Source organism: Ovis canadensis, chromosome 6 (genome assembly GCF_042477335.2).
Source record: "Ovis canadensis isolate MfBH-ARS-UI-01 breed Bighorn chromosome 6, ARS-UI_OviCan_v2, whole genome shotgun sequence".
NCBI classification, from domain to species: Eukaryota; Metazoa; Chordata; class Mammalia; order Artiodactyla; family Bovidae; genus Ovis; species Ovis canadensis.
The window spans coordinates 37125265-37143413 of NC_091250.1; the positions used below are offsets into that span (position 1 = coordinate 37125265).

At 37.3% G+C, this 18149-nt stretch overlaps 1 non-coding gene across 1 annotated transcript; it reads right to left on the reverse strand.

The window, feature by feature from the left end:
- Window positions 1-1669: 1669 nt before the first annotated feature.
- On the reverse strand, window positions 1670-1741 carry TRNAW-CCA (transfer RNA tryptophan (anticodon CCA)). Its single transcript has one exon. It is a non-coding gene; the product is annotated as a tRNA-Trp (tRNA).
- Between the last annotated feature and the right edge of the window lie 16408 nt (window positions 1742-18149).

The window sequence follows — 18149 nt, forward strand, 5'->3', positions numbered from 1 at the left end:
TCATCTGTGGTGTTATCTCTTCTACCCATCCCCCAACACTCCTCTTTTTTCACTTCGATTTTTCTTTCCCCCTTAGAGAGCTAGCCAGATTGCTCTCTAATTCTGTGCTAAAGCTCCTTGCTCTTGCCTGTCTGGTTTCCTGCATGACCATGAACGTGAATAGACCAGGCATATCAAGCCTGTGACTGAATGTTACAGCATTCACACCCCATACCTGATCCTCAAATCCCATAGTACATACAGCACTTAAAAGACAAATCTGCCAAATTAGTTTTGCAGTTGTCATATTTTTATACATATAGGTCCTGGGAAACCTTGAATTAACTTGAAGAAATAATGTATACCACCAAAGTCACATCAAAATTTTCAAGTTGGATAGAGATTTTTTTAAAAATCTGACTAAATGAAATGCAAGTGTGGACTGAAGGAAAGAAAGTTTGCTGACGAAAAAGCAAAATTTTAATCCACTAAATTGATATGAATTAATTATATTGTAACTTTATAAAATATAAACATTTTCACAGTCTCCTTTGGTCAGCTATTATTTAGTAAGTATAAGAATCATATTTATCTTTTTTATTCTTTAAGCAGTGTATTTTATTAGTCTGTCACTATTAACTAGGTAACAAAAAATTCAAATTTCAGCTTATGTAGCATCTTTCAGTCTAGGATCTAAAAGTTATGGCTGCTTAATTTTTCTTCTGCTTAGCATTGAGCTTTGAATGACCTCAATGTAGATCTGAAAATGATATTTTTGCCTTTACAAAAACCCTGGAATTCTCCCTTGCAATCACAGGATGGATGCACTCTATAAATAATTACCTGTTTTCTAAAGGAGATATTGCTTCAGGCTGTAAGATCTTCACATCGAACAAGGCACAAAGGAAATGGAACCACTTTTGGCCATTCTATTCAATCATTCATTGTCAAGCAGGACAGAGGATATAGGCAGAGGAGGAATAAAAACATAAGCAAGCAAAGCACCTTTGCTCTATTTTCTGTATGGAAATGTGTATAGGGGATGATTTTCTTACAGCATCCCCTTATCTATGACATAACATTTAAATTCTTGAAAATAAAGAATTTAAAAAATAGTGAAACTTTTATTTTGTCAATATATCACAATTACCTAACCTCCAAAAATATAAGCATATATAAGATAACAGGAAAAACATCACCTGTTAGCTTTTGGTGTTATTTGTGTAAGACTTGTGTTGTATAATTTCATGTGTCATTTATACATTAAAGTATCAAAACTTTTCATGATATTTTATAAGAATGTGATTTTTTTTAAAGTACCCCAAAGACTTCCATTATTGTCTCTTAATTGAGTAGAACACAAGAAAATTAATGGGAAATTTGAAGCATTTTAATGCTAAGTGTGTATAGTCAAAGAATGTTTGTGTTAACCATTCAAACATTGATATATATACATATACATATCAAAACTATCCGTTCTATTAATATAATAAACATTAATTATATTAAGTAAATATCAAATATATTATTTTATCTATATCTGTCAATTGTATGAAAGTGAAAGTGAAGTTGCTCAGTCGTGTTCGACTCTCTGCGACGCCATGGACTGTAGCCTGCCAGGCTCCTCCTTCCATGGGATTCTCCAGGCAAGGATACTAGAGTGGGTTGCCTTTTCCTTCTCCAGGGGATCTTCCCAACCCAGGGATCAAACCTGGGTCTCCTGCATTGGAGGCAGACGCTTTAACCTTTGAGCCACCAGGGAAGCCCCATCAATTGTATAGTGTTAACTATATAGGAATTCAATTAATCCTGCCTTTAGTATTTCAAGAGTGGGAAAACAAAAAACCCGTTAAAATAGCAAAAAGTGTTTTCTCAGATTTCAGATGTTTGACCTACCAAATTGGTACCTCTCTGTGTTTACATGATCTACCTGTAAAGTGTCAGAAATTACAGTTATGTGATTGAGCAAGGTATAGTCTTCATTCAATTTAATTCATTTAAATGAAAAACAAAATAAGGTCCAATTTCCAAATTTAATCATAATTTAAGAAATCCCTCCCATGAGAAGATTTCTAGATTATATCAAATAATGAGGTAGGTATGGACACGACTGAAGCGACAGCAGCAGCAGCAGCATACACGGCAACCCACTCCAATATTCTTGCCTGGAAAATCCCATGGACAGAGGAGCCTGGCGGGCTACAGTCCATGGTCGCAAAGAGTCAGACATGGCTTAGAGACTAAATAACAACAAATACAGTATATGTATTTGTAGTATATGTAGTAGATACATCTAACCTTTATCACAAAAATTACTAATAAGAAATATAGTAGACATACTGAATAAGGGCAGGTCTATATGAGCCTGGAAATAATACAATACAAAATGCTACACAGTTAATCCTCTGTATCTGTGAACTTTGCACCCACAGACTTAACCAACAACAAATTGAAAATATTCCAAGAAAAATTTCCAGAAAATTTCAAAAGGCAAAATTTGAATTTGCCCCAGGCTAGCAACTGTTCACATAACATTTACATTGTATTTACAGCTATTTACATGGAGCTGACATTGTATTATGTATTAGGTATTATAAGTAATTACAGTAACTAGATATTAGGCATTATAAGTAATCTAGAGATGATTTAAATTATATGGGAAGGTGTGTGCAGATTATTTGCAAAAAAAAAAAAACTATACCAATTTATATAAGAGACTTGAGCATCTGGGCATTTTGGTATCCACAGGGATCCTGGAACCAATCTCAACTGATATTGAGAGGATACTGTATTTCCTCAAAGTGATAATTCAGATAAAATCACTCTTTAAAAAAAAGTCAAAGTTTTAAATTATATTTTAAAAACCAAGATACCCTAATATATTTTAAATATAATTTAATTTTTAAAAATTATTTACACATCATTCTTGAGGACTGCAACTATAATGTCACTCTTAATTAGTATCATATTCATAAGTGGACTTCTAGCAGATATAGAAGGGATACTGAAATTCATTTCAGCACATTAGCAACAAGAAGGTGATAATATTAAATTATCATTAAATGGCAACTAAAATAACATCAGATGCCCTACCCATTTAGAGTGGTGTTTTCACGGCAAGGGAAAGAAAGATGAGGATGAAACGGCTACTTGACCAACCTGTGCACTGACAGGAAAGAAAAAGAAGAGGAAAGGAAAGAAAGAAGGGTTCCTCCTTGAAGACTTAATTTTAGATCAGGGTGGGAATCCTAGGGTCCTAGAAGTCTCACGGTTCAGCCTTACGAAGCAGCCACCTTCTCCCCGCTGTTCTCTCTGGAAAAAGAGACCATGTATGCTTGTCTCCCTGGCTTGCTCCACCCTTTGTACCCTGATCCATGTATCTCCTGGTGATCTGCCTTATGTGTGTGTTTTTTTTTTTTTTTTAATTTTAGGACTCCACTGCCCACTTTACTCTTCTACCTTACATCCTAAAATTTTAACATTAAAACACCTAGGTTGATTCCGCTTCTGATCGAGATCATGAGAAAGCGGTCAAATTTACTCTTCATTCTGAGACAGACAAAATCCTTACAAAACATTTAAGTAGCAGTTTGCAGACTTGGGGCACCAGAAAATGAAGGATGATGATTCCTGAGAACTCAGAGACAAATGCAGTGAGATCCACAGGTGTTCCAGCTCAGGGTCTTGGAGTGTTCCCGGGCCATGATGCAGGAAGGAGTCTGCACTAAGCCTTTTGCATACCCCAAGGTGAAGAGATGGATCAAAGTGTTAAAGCGCAGTTAAAGTGTCTAGAGTTTTCAGGATGGATGCTAAGGAGGAGAGATCTACACACACAGAGAAATCCATTTTGCAGATGGTATCCAGCTTTGCAGATGGTACCCTTGCGCAGTTAGCAGTGCGCTGATCAGTACAGACATTTGAGGAAACTGCCTGAGGCCAGGGAATCACTGCAGAGGATTAGACCCAGGGCTCCCACATTGCAGGTGGATTCTCTCCCAGCTGAGCCACCCGGGAAGCGCAGGGAGGACAGTGCCTGTTGCCATAAGCCAGACTGGAAAAATCTCAAGACTGAAGCAGAGTACAAAGTGCAGAGAGGGTCTTGCCTCAGAAATGGGGGATAATTTGGCCTAGTCTGAGCCCTCCTCCACTCTTCACCTAACAAATGTTAAAGCAAGACCCAAAATAAGATCAAGCCACTTCTAATTAATTTGACTACATCCCCAAGTAAATGTCAAAAATATTTATAAAAAAACATCCAGAATACTACTAGGTAAAACCTGCAATGTCTGGTATGCAGTCAAAGATTACCAGGCATACAAAGAAGCAGGAAAATATGAGAAATGATAGACAAATCAATCACTTGGAACTGACCCACAATTGGGTGACAGATATAAGAATTACAAGACAAGGATATAAAAGTTATTATGGCTACTATGTCCAAAATTGAATCAGACACACTGATGTTATATTGAAAAAAAACACAAATTGAAATTCTAGAGATAAAACTACAATGTCTGAGATTAAAAATATCTTACTAGATATGATGCCAGATTTTGAAGACTTTAAGTTTTCCTGCTCTGTTACTCATAAGCTGTAATACTTTTTTAAATCTTAGTTTATTACTCTGTAAAATGAAACTACTAAAGCCTGATTAAAGGTGTTGCTGTAAAGATCAAAATGAGATGAGAATAAGGTGAGTTGGTAAGTTAAAACCCTTGGTATGGTGTCTGGCTTACTGTAAACATGCAATAATTTTGTATTTATTATGTTACTCCCTTGCTCAGATTCATTTCTGGTTCCCTAATGCTTGAGGAATCATGTCCAAACGTTTAGGTTGATATTCAGTCTATACAATCTGGCTTCAGTCTTTTGCCTAGCCTTATTTTTGAGTTAGTTTATGCAATCATATTTTAGTCAAGCTAAAAGTCAACATTCTCTTTATATATCCTATAATGCTTTTCCTCACTGCCAGTTATAGGCTGAGTTATGTTTTCCCCAAAATTCATATGTTGAGGTCTTAACCCCATTACCTCAAAATGAGCTCATATTTAGAAACAGGATCATTAGAGAGAGAATTAATCTAAAATGAAGTCATTAGGGTATGCCCTCATCCAATAAGACTGTGATCTTACAAAGAAAATATGGACACCAACGTGCATGGAAGGAAGACACTTGAAGATGTAGGAAGAAGTCAACCGTCTATAAGCCAAGGAGACAGCCCTGGAATAGAACTTTCCTTCATGGCTCTCAGAAGGAACTGACCCTGCCAATATCTTTATCTCAGAATTCTAGTGCTAAGAGCTGTGAGAAAATAAGTTGCTATTGTCTAAGTCCCTGGGTCTGTGATACTTTGTTACAGAAGCCCCAGCATACTAACAAACTGCCTTATTCACACTTCACACTCAGTCTACCCTTGCACACACATCCAAACTATGAACTCTATTCAAGATTTAGATCATTTGTCAACTTCTCCATCGGGATGTATTTATTTCTCCCACTAAAATGTAAACTCTTTCTTCTCAGGAATCCTACAGTATAATCTATATTCTTATGGCACTTACTTTTTCTGCATTTTGAATTATCATTAGTTATGTGCCCTATTCAGAGAAGGCAATGGCACCCCACTCCAGTACTCTTGCCTGGAAAATCCCATGGACGGAGGAGTCTGGTGGGCTGCAGTCCATGGGGTCGCAAAGAGTCGGACACGACTGAGCAACTTCACTTTCACTTTTCACTCTCATGCATTAGAGAAGGAAATGGCAACCCACTCCAGCGTTCTTGCCTGGAGAATCCCAGGGACGGGGGAGCCTGGTGGGCTACTGTCTATGGGGTCACACAGAGTCGGACATGACTGAAGTGACTTAGCAACAGCAGTAGCAGCAGGAGCATGTGCCCTATTGATCCAATTGAACTGACATTTTCTGCAGAATGGAATCTTTCTGATTCATTCTCACATTCCCCATTGAATCTAACAGTTCCAGGATAAGGTAGGATCTCCATTAAGATACTCTGGATGAGTTAAAGCACAAGTCATATGTCAAAAGATAAGTCACATAGTTATGTAACTGTGTGTGTGTACATTGTATAATTTTAAATTGTGTCTCTCTTACCAGAGAGTAAACTCTATGCACACAGAGGAACTTATCTTCTAATGAAAGTTGCTCATTCAGCTTTCAAAAAGACCCATACTATTTGCAAGCAGTAATGGGTTGGATTCCTGAATGCATTAGGCAAAATAATACAGTTTTCTAACAACTTCAAAGGGAAGAATAATTAGCAATTTTTGTAATTTTTTGTCCAGCAGTAGCTCTCTTTTCAGGACTAATAACTTTAGGCATAACATCTGCTTTCAGGCAGTAATCCTGCCATTTCAGTCAAGAGGATCATTCTGAAGCCTTCTCTAATGCAAACATTTTCTCTCTTTTCTCAAAGCCTTTGTATTTTGGTTCAACACCTCAAATATCACCACCACCTCCACACTGACACAGTGCCATACCTTACCTTTGGTTTTCTTTACCTCTAGAGCTAACTTATTTATATTCCTTCTCTCCTAAATCAGCAAAGGCAATAGAAACAATTCTCATTTGCTTTACATAATCAAAAACTTAGAGAACAGGAAGAAAGGTTTTATAAGATTTACCTTGAATCACCTAGTCTATGAAAGCTTTCTTTATTCGACCCATGTAGAGTTCTTGCCTTCATACTTCCTGTCTTGTTCCTCTGTGGGGACATAATAATTCAAATGTAACGTTTTATAACAGGCAATTTTTTTTACCATGTTTCACCTCCCCTTACTAAACTCTAAGCCCAATAATTACAAGAAAAATGTCTCATGAATTTTTTGTATGTGTCTCCATTATATAGCATGCCTGACACATAATAAGCTCTTCTCATGTAGAAGTGTGCTAGCAACTTGGACAAAAAAGAATTCAATAGAGAAGTCAGGATGCTGTGGGATTTACTGTTTATTATTACTAGTTCTCCTTTTTCTTTTTCTTCTTATTATTACAATTGCTACTACCTCTGTTCACCGTTGTTGTTGGCCTTGTATTTGGTTCTTTAGTTTTATCTTTGTTCTTTAGTGACAGTGACAGCTGCTGCTGCTTCATCTTTTGTTATTATTGTTATATTTTGCTGCTATTATTAGTATTGTTACTATTCCCTATAAGGAAATCCAAATTCAAGTTCACAAAAGATTTTTTTTAATATAAGTAACATCAATGTACTCAGTGTAAGATATTAGAAAGTAAAAGATTTACTTTTATAAAATCCATGGTCCCCCTAACTCTCAGTGAATTCTCACCAGAGCTCCCTGCCCTTTTACCATGATTATTTGGCTTTCAGGTAAAGGCATTTCCTTGCAGTTCACCCAGGACTCAGCTGCCTCAAGAGGTGGTTTCTCACTTTCTAATTTGCAGACTGTGGTCTTTTTGACACTTATGGGAGTTGCAATGGGCAAGTAAAGAGTTCCCAAGGGGTTTAAAAATGTAGGAACACCCTTCTCTGTATAATTGAATGTTCTGCATCTCAGAATATTTTATGGCTATTTACAATTATAAATTAGTGCCCTCTCCAACATAATTGGGCCTCTGAAAAGAAAGATACTGTCATCACTGAGAGTTACTGGTTGTAGGACCTGGGAAGCATGAGCCTAGAGTCTAGCAGTTCCAAAGGATTGGGTAGTATGTTCAAGACTAACTATATGACTTAATTGTGCACAGGGAAATATCAATTCTTAACAGAGGAAATAGTCCAAACAGGATTTTGCAGGTGAGTTCTAGGCAAAATCCAAAAGGGTAGGGTAAACATTGAATGAAGACCTAAACAGCAAGATATGAGTGGGCTCTCATAGCAACAATGGATTGGAGGCACAACAAATAGAGAAGATGGTATAATCCTGGATATTAGTTATAAGAAAATAATAACGGAAAGGCATAAGTTCAGAGACTGGCAATTGTGACATCCAGTTAAAGTAGAACCAACCATGAACTACTCCTGGTAATGATAAAGTTGCTACTGATATAAAGCTTCCTTAATTTCTCCTTGCTTCCCTTATTCAAGTCACCATGACTCAAAATGAAAATCTAATACATAAGTTGATCTTAGGCTGATACAAACTCAGGAAATGTGGATATTAGCTGCTGGAGTAAAATGAATACAGAAAAAAATCAAGGTTTGACTCAGGCTTATCAGCTCCCTTTTGAGAGAGGCTTAGTTTGCCCAGATTCACTTTACTGAGGCAATGCATTTATTAGCTGTGACTGTGAACCATTAGGAGGTACAACTATACACTTTTCCAGAGATCATCTTTGGCTGGCAGGAACTATCTCATTAGAAGGTGCCTGAGAACTTGAGCTCCATCTAAAGAGGGGAACATACAATAGCCACCGACTAGCCAACATGGGGATGCTGAACTGTAGCTTCCAAGACACTTACTTCAGGACACAAAGGGATACTTTCTATGGTGTCTCTATCTATCTTTTCAGTCAGGGTAATGCTGGCTTCATAAATGAGTTTGTAATTGCTCCCACTTCTTCAATTTTTTGGAAGCATTTGTGAAAAATTGGTATTAATTCTTCTTTAAATGTTTGGTAAAATTCACCAGTGAAACTATCTGACCTGAACTCTTCTGTGTTAAGAGGTTTTAGATTACTAAACCAATCTCCTTACTTGTACATCAGTATCTTCAGACTTTCAACTTTGTTCATGATTCAGTCTTGGTGGGTTTTATGTTTCTAGGAAAGTATCCACTTCTTCTATGTTACCCAGTTTGTTGGTATAATTGTTTATAGCAGGTTTTGTTGTTCAGTCGCTAAGTTGTGTCCAACTCTTCGCAACCCCATGGACTGCAGCATGCCAGGCTTCCCTGTCCTTCAGTATCTCCTGGAGTTTGCTCTAACTCATGTCCATTGAGTCTATGATGCCATCCAACCATCTCATCCTCTGTCGTCCCCTTCTCCTCCCGCCTGCAATCTTTCCCAGCATGGTCTTTTCCAGTGAGTCGGCTCTTCGCATGAGGTGGCCAAAGTATTGGAGTTTCAGCTTCAGTATCGGTCCTCCCAATGAATATTCAGGGTTGATTTCCTTTAGGATTGATTGGTTTGACCGTATGATTCCTTTATTTCTGTGGCATAAGTAATGTTCCTTCTTTCATCGTTTATTTATTTGAGTATTCTTCCTTTTTTCTTTGTTAATCTAGCTAAAGGTTTGTCAGTTACCATGGTAAGGAGGAGATACCCAGCCATTATACAATTGGATGCCACCTTCAGCTGTAGTATGGCTCTTCCCTCCCCTTCAGAGTGCCTTGTGTCAAAGGATTATGCAAAAGCTAGTTTGTCTGTGGATAAAACACTTTCTTTTCTGAGAAAATTATTTTGCTACTGCAAAGAATAATGATTCTCTTCCTTTGGAAAGATTTTACATCTACACAGTTGGAAAAAAGTTAGAAAATTATGCTTTTTTCTTATCACTCTAGCAAAAATTTTTCAGAATATTCATCTAGGTATCTAAGAAATGTCTCTTTCTAAGACTAATTATAATGCCACAAATAAAGAATAAATAATAGCATAGACAAGGAAAAATAAAGAAGGACAAACTATATTTATTAGGCTAATTCAGGTTAAAGTTACTTTAATAACTTTTCCTGAAATCATTCTATCCCATTTACTATGCTGCCTTAATTTAATGGGAAATTGTGTTCATCATAAACTCCTAGTGTTAATAAAGAAAACAGATGAATAGATTTCAACTCCTTTAAATATATATATTTTTAAGGTTAGTCACTCAGTCCTGTCTGACTCTCTGTGACCCCATGGACTGTATAGCCCACCAGGCTCTTCTGTCCATAGGATTTCCCTGAGAAACATTAGAGTGGGTTGCCATTTCCATGTTAATTGATAGTTAAATTCAGTGATGTCTCTATGCTGGACTAAATGGATGCAGAGGAGGGTGGAAAACAGAGCCCAGAATTCAGAAATGAATTGTTATTTCACAGAGATCTTAAAGAGATATTTTTTTTAATAGTACATAATAAATGAATGAGCTACTGTATATGGTGGGCAATATTTCAGTATCTTTATTTCATTAGAAAATAATTATCTTAAATAATTTTTAATGGAAGTAAATTCCATATTTTATCAAGGAAAGGTAGAATGGAAAACTCAATGGAAAACCTGAAAAATGCTATTTCAGTTATCTATTGCTGGCTATAGATCACCCCCAAATTTACCCCAAATGACCCCAAAACTTAACAAATTTAAAAACATGAATTCTCTCTGTGAATCAAGAATCTTGACGTGGCATAGTTGGGTGTTTATGACTTAGTTTCCCAGGAGTCTACAATCAAGGTGTTTCCTGGAGCTGCAGTTATCTCAGGACTCAACTGGAAGGAAATCCACTTTGAAGTCCCCCCAGGGGGCTGTTCACAGGTCTCAGGTCTTTGCTAGGTGAAGTCTGGAAATATCAGCTTCTTACCACTTGACTTTCTCAGTGGGGCTTCTCACATCATGTCAGCTAGTTCCCCCCAGAGTACAGATTCTGAGAGAAAGATCCCACAATGAAAGCCATAATTTTTTTTAAAAACTTGATCTTTGAATTGACATCTCATCACCTCTGCTGTATTCAATTCATTAGAAGCAAGTAACCAAACCCAGCCTAACTTAAAGCAAAGGATTACAGAAAGATGTGAGAATGAAGTGTCAGGGACCATATGCCCTCATAGAGTCTGCCTTTCGCAGCCAGTATCTACTTATGATCCTCAGTGCGAATACACATATTTCCTTTTCCTCTTCAACACCTGAAAGCAGTTCACTGTCTTCTCTGATGTTGTCACATTATGAAGAAATGAAAATCAGTGAAACTCAAGGGGAGGGGATGAGTAATTCTAATACTATAGTTGGGATTCAAACCTCAAGGTGGCCTAAATGGGGCATAGACATGTCATCTCAGAATGGCATTAATTCCCTAATGAATAAATACAATAACAAGGTTCCAATCTTTATCTATGTTTTCTAGGTATTTACAAGACTCTGTGTGTTCTCTCCCTCCTTCTCTCTCTCTTTTTTTCTTTTGTTCATCTTGGTTTTAATTCTTGACTCTTTGACCTTCACTGGAGACCATTTGCCATACATCATCACTATACAAGCAAACTGGCCAGATGAAAAGCCTTACAAAAATCTTGGTCTCTGCTAGATATGGTTTCTAATGAGAGAAATTAAGGTGGAAAGGTTATTCTTTTGTCTGATCTTTTTTAAACATAGCTAAATATAGCTAGTTTTGTCTGAGGTCACTAAAATCTTCTGTGGATTGAATTTCTTTAGGCACACTCTGAGTATATATTCTCCAGGAATAAATTTAACCACAATAGCACCTGCTGTTATTAAAAGGCTAAAATACATATTTTGCATTTTGTTCAAGAGGCTTGGCTGTTCCCATGAGCTAACAGCAGGTTAACACCACGTTCTGGTTCTTGTCTTTTCTGCTGCATTTAATTCCCAATTCCGGTGATTAAAGACTATAAACATATAAGCACAAGCTTTTAATGGTTTCAAAAAGGTTGAATGCAAAAAGTTCTGTGGTTAAGTTCTGTAGTTAAATATAATTATTTTACAGGGTTCAGTCTCTTTAATGCATCTTATTTGTCATGTGTAGTTCATAATTATGCCGGGGGAAATGAATTAAAAGTATAGAATTTTAATAGCATATTATACTTTCTCGATTTTCCTATTTTTTACTCTAAAATATCCAGTTCCATTTTCTGCCATTTTTTTCCTTTAATGACCTTCATTAAATTCTAAAATTCTCACCCCCACTTGTGAAAAAGTAATGATAAAATGAACCAGTAGCAGAGCTGAATGGAATCCAGTTTTAAAATCCCTTGCCTCACTCAGCTGCTTCTTAGACACCTGAAATGTGCTTCTTAATTTAGAAAGAAAAATTGCAGTGAGGCTGCAATCCTGCATTTCAGAGACAAGGGAGCAGGAAGTGATTTGCAGTTGATTGAAAGGTGGTGTTTGCACTTAGGATTTCCTGAGCTTTCCAATTTTAACCTTGGAGCTTACCTATCTTTGATTTTAAGAATTAGATTCAAACCATATTCTAGATATCCCTTCACTTTTGAGGTGCATCTTGGCTGCGGATAAGAAAAATGAAGGCTACATGCTAGTTTTAAAAGAGGAAAGAGCAAAAGGAATATGATGAAATAAATGGAGGTTCCATATAGCTTTTCTCTGAGCCAAGGACAAGGAGCTAAAGTCTCCTTTAATTTAACCCTCAGATTGTCACAAAGGAATAAGGAGCTCTGCAGAAGATTCTCTATTGCATTTGCCATTTCCAAGCAAAAAAAAATTAAGTTAGTTAAGTTAGATAATGAGAAAACATTATTTTACATTTTTTTTTGCAAGATGCTGTGAGTATGCAGATATACATATTTTTGTATGGGTACATGCAAATAAAGTGTATAGCAAGGTATAAATCTTATTCTTTTCCTAAAATGTAGGACAATGGGTTTGTTTTCTAGGTTAAGTTATACCTTGTTTTCTAAAAATAAACTTTATCATTCTTCGTGTAACAGAATAGTCTGTGAAAATTGACTCTTGTCCAAGAGACTACTATTAACAATTCTTATTCAAGGCCTGCAGTATCTGAATTCTGAATTAACTACCATAGTACATTTAACAAACTCTCAGCTTATATTGGTTAAATAACTGTATAAAGAAATGTGAAAAATAGGAAGGAAAGGGGAGATAGAAAAAGAGAGAAAAGAAGGAAGGATATAAATGACACAAAAATTTCATCAGCTAAATATCACAGGTATCAAAGCTTTCTTCACTTGATTCCAAGAATACTGCTTTTCTCTTTTTCCTCCTGCTACAAATCATGCCTTTCCAGTCTCCTACAATGTTCTCTTTTTGTCCCTCTAATTTCTAATATGAGTGCATTAGGGTTTAGTCTTCAGTCATCGATTTTTCTCTGTGTTTTGCCAGCTCCTAGGATATCTTTTCAAATTTCATGAATTTATTATACCAATAATCCAAACCCACCCATCCATCTAACATATCTCTAAACTGAAGAGATTTCCTAAACCCTGGATTTATATTTTTCACTATCAACTTGAACATCCTCTATACATGAAACGGTCACATCAGGTCGACTTTTACCAAACAAAATTCTTGATTGATTATTACCTTCCCTTTTAATCTCTTTCTGCCTCAGTTCAGTTCAGTTCAGTCGCTCAATCATGTCTGAATCTTTGCGAACCCATTGACTGCAGCATGCCAGGTTTCGCTGTCCATCACCTGCTCCAGGATCTTGCTCAAACTCATGTTCATCGAGTCGGTGATGCCATCCAACCATCTCATCTTCTGTTGTCCCCTTCTCCTCCTGCCTTCACTCTTTCCTGGCATCAGGGTCTTCTCCAATGAGTCAGTTCTTCACATTAGGTGGCCAAAGTATTGGAGCTTCAGCTTCAGCATCATTCCTTCCAGTGAATATTCAGGACTGATTTCCTTCAAAATTGACTGGTTTGATCTCCTTGCAGTCTCAAGAGTTTTCTCCAATCCACTGTTCAAAAACATCAATTCTTCAGTGCTCAGCTTTCTTTATAGGCCAACTCTCACATCTACACATGACTAGGAGGAAAACCATAGGTTTGACTAGATGGACCTTTATTGGCAAAGTAATGTCTCTGCTTTTTAAAATACTGTGTAGGTTGGGCATAGCTTTTCTTCCAAGGAGCAAGTGTCTTTTAATTTCATGGCTGCAGTCACTATCTGCCAGTGATTTTGGAGCCCCCCAAAATAAAGTCTCTCACTGTTTCCCTTGTTTCCCCATCATGAAGTAATGGAACTGGATGCCATGATCTTCATTTTCTGAATGTTGAGTTTTAAGCCAGCTTTTTCACTCTCCTCTTTCACTTTCATCAAGAGGCTCTTTAGTTCTTCTTCACTTTCTGCCATGAGGGTGGTATCATCTGCATATCTGAGGTTATTGATATTTCTCCTGGCAATCTTGATTCCAGCTTGTGCTTCATCCAGCCCAGCATTTTGCATGATGTACTCTGCATAGAAGTTAAATAAGCAGGGTGACAATATACAGCCTTGATATACTCCTTTCCCAACTTGGAACCAGTCTGTTGTTGTTCCATGTCCTGTTCTAACTGTTGCTTCTTGACCTGCATACAGGTTCCTCAGGAGGCAGGTAAGGTGGTCTGGTATTCCCATTTCTTTAAGAATGTTCCACAGTTAATGTGATCCACACAGTCAAAGACTTCGGCATAGACAATAAGGCAGAGTAGATGTTCTTCTGGAACTCTCTTGCTTTTTCTATGATCCAATGGATGTTGGCAATTAGATGTCTGGTTCCTTTGCCTTTTCTAAAGCCAGTTTGAACATCTGGAAGTTCTCAGTTCATGTACTGTTGAAGCCTCGCTTGGAGAATTTTGAGCATTATTTTGCTAGCATGTGAGATGAGTGCAATTGTGCAGTAGTCTGAGCAATCTTTGGCATTGCCTTTCTTTGGGATTGGAATGAAGACTGACTTTTGCCAGTCCTGTGGCCATTGCTGAACTTTCTTCCACATTTGCTGGCAAATTGAGTGCAGCACTTTCACAGCATCATCTTTTAGGATTTGAAATAGATCAGCTGGAATTTCATCACCTCCACTAACTTTCTTTGTATTGATGCTTCCTAAGGCCCACTTGACTTTATGCTCCAGGTTGTCTGGCTCTAGGTGAGTGATCATACCATCATGGTTATCTGGGTCATTAAAACATTTTTTTGCATAGTTTTTCTGTGTATTCTTCCACCTCTTCTTAATATCTTCTGCTTCTGTTAGGTCCATACCATTTCTGTCCTTTATTGTGCCCCTCTTTACATAAAATATTCTAATTTTCTTGAAGAGATCTCTCGTCTTTCCCATTCTATTGTTTTCCTCTATTTCTCTGCGTTGATCATTTAGTAAGGCTTTCTTATCTATTCTTGCTATTCTTTGGCACTCTGCATTCAAATAGATATATTTTTCCTTTTCTCCTTTCCTTTAACTTCTCCTCTTTGCTCAGCTATTTGTAAGGCCTCCTCAGGCAACCATGTTGCCTTTTTGCATTTCTTTTTCTTAGGGATGGTCTTGATCACTGTCTCCTGTACTATGTCATGAACCTCCATCCATAGTTCTTCGGCCACTCTATCAAATCTAATCCCTTGGATCTATTTGTCACTTCCACTGTATAATTGTAAGGGACTTTATTTAGGTCATATCTGAATGGTCTAATGTTTTTCCCTACTCAGTCTTCCCCATATTTATCAACAATATTGCCTTTACCCCGTTTTTCAAACTAAACTTTGAAACCTTAAAACTTCTTTTATTTGACTTCACCAATCATTCAATCTTTTCACATGCCCTGTAAGTTCTGCTTTCAAAGGAGATCCCAAATCTCATCATTTTTTTCTTGTCTGTTTGTTACAGGAACTTGTTCAACTTGTTCTTCTCTTGTCTAGGTGACTGAAATTGTCTGACAGTCATCCTGCTGCACATTTCACCCCTTGTTTCAATCAAAATCTAACTAGACAAATCACTCTAGAGAATTTCCCATCCATAGGGAAATGAAGTGGCATAACCTAAACCCAAAAGTATGTTCTTTGCTGATGCAGAACCACTGTAATTCACTCAGATCATGATTAGTGGATGAAGCAGAGAGAAAGAAGTTTTTTTTTAATGACCTGGCTTAGTGTTTTGCCTAGCTGTTTCATAAAGAGGCCATAAAGTAAAGCATCAAGTGTCCGTCCCATTCCTCCAGTGATATAGAAGAGAACTCAAAAAAGGAGACCATGGATATGAAAGCAATTGGGCCAAGAAATAATGAGCTCTGTCTCCCTTTCTACCCCTCTCATAGCTTATCGTCTCTAAAAGGCAAGAGTGAACTATATGAAATAGAATAGATATCACATATCCTGCCAAGTGCCTAGTCTCAACCTTCCAATGGTTTTACATCATGCTCTGAATAAAATACAAAGGTCTTACTATGACCTGTGATGCCTCATGTGACCTAGCCACAGTCCACTACCCTAATTTCTTCCTAATGTTTCCCTTTTCTTACCCCATTTCAGCATATTTCATTTTCTTGCGTTTTTTTTTTTTTGGAGTATGCCTAGAAAAACTTGTTCCCAAGAACTCCCACCTGTTTGATAAATGGTTTCCCTTGCTTACTGGGTTTGCTGCTGAGCTTTGGTCAGTCTTGGGCTCAAACCTCCCCTCCCCAGATAGGACTCCTCTGAACACTCATCTACATGATTGACCCTCTCCCTCATTAATTTATGTCTCCTGTCCTGCCTTAATTTTCTTCTCAGCACTATCACTACCTCTCACTATATAGCATTTATGTTTGGCTACATTTGTGTTTTTCATCCTCCTAGAACGTAAGTTTCCTGAGAATAAGTCTACACTTGTTAACTGACATATCTCCATTGCTTAGATCAATGCCAAGCAAATAATACGAAGTCAAACTTTCATTGCCAAGGGCTCGGGTTCAATTCCTGGTCAGGAAACTAAGATCCAACAAGCCGAGTGGCATAGCCAAAAAAACCAAACAAACAAACAAAGAAGATTGTGAAGATGTAATTTTTATGTTACAGAATATGTTTCAAACTTTGTTGAATAAAAGAATAGAAATAGATTTCTCTTATTATTTCTGTATGAATTTTTTTGTTTTGGGTTTCAAAATTCATTGTTACCCAATAGTTTATTTTAAAGTAAATTCTTTGGAACCCAGAACACATTTTAACAAACAGCCGTATTGATGCTAATGTGATAGAGAGTTCTCAGATTATTCCATGTAGAGTGTCGCTATGGTATCATCAATTCAAATCAACATGAATGTAAAACCCAACAAATAGGCTGCTAGTATTTAAACAATATAAAATTTTGAATACTAATCATTAAAAGCATATTTAATTAAAGAAAACATAAAATCTCACCACTCATAAAATTTTGGCATAAAACTAATCTTACATCACTAGTCAAAACTCCAAGCTAAAGAAGAAATTGCCTCTTGAAACAAACCTGTGAAAAGGTCATCCACTCTGTATGAACATTCCTAATTGAGAAAAATGACTACATTGTAAGGCACCAAACCCACCAGAAAATTTGAGCTAGTTCTACCATTTATTGCTCTGTATTACAATGTGGGTGTGTGTTAGTCACTCAGTTATGTCCAACTCTTTGCAACTCCATGGACTTTAGCTCACCAGGCTCTTCTGTCCACAGAATTCTTCAGGCAAGAATACTGGGGTGGGTTGCCATTTCTTTCTCAAAGGGACCTTCCTAACCAAGGGATCAAACCTGGGTCATTCACATTGCAGGCAGATTCTTTACCATCTGAACCACCAGGGAAGCACCTCTATGACAATGCCTCTCATTATCTAATATCTGAAAATGTTTACCATTTTATCTTCTGAATTTGTACTAAGTAAACATAACTCCCTTTTATATAACAGCTCACCAGGTATTTGGGGGGAACCACCATGTCCTTCTTAAAATTCTTCCTCTCTATGCTAAATATCCTAATTCTTCCAATTCATTCTGATATAGAGTGATTTTTCAGATCTCTTCATAGGTTAATCACTCTCTTCCATATACAGTCCAGCCCAACAATTTCTAGTGCCAAGTTCCCTTATTTCTCAAATATTACGGTTTAACAAACCACTCCAGTACCCAGAGGATTAAAGCAAAAACTGATTTTTATCACTCCGGAGTCTATGTGTATCAGCGTTTCCGTGGTGTCAGTTGGCTATATTCTTACATCCTGGCCTGCTGTGGGTTAGGTAGGCTATTCTGGTGATGTTGGCTATGCTTGCTCACATATTGTCTGTCTGCTGGTGTTAGATAGCTTTTGGAAGCTTCTAGGTGGGCAACTGGCTTCTTTTCTACAGGGTCTTTATCTCCATGCAGACTAGCTCAGGTGTACACAGACCACCGAGAAAGAGAAGCAGCGCAGAGATAATAGAAACCCAAGCTCAGGAAGAGCACCATGTCATTTTACTGTCATCTATTGGCCAAAGTTTGTTGAGAGTCCAGCCTGGAATCAAGGAATGGGAAAAAGACGCCACCTCTCCCTGGAAGGAGACGCACTGTCACATTGCAAAGGTGGTACATAAATGGAGAGAAAAAGTTAGCACTGT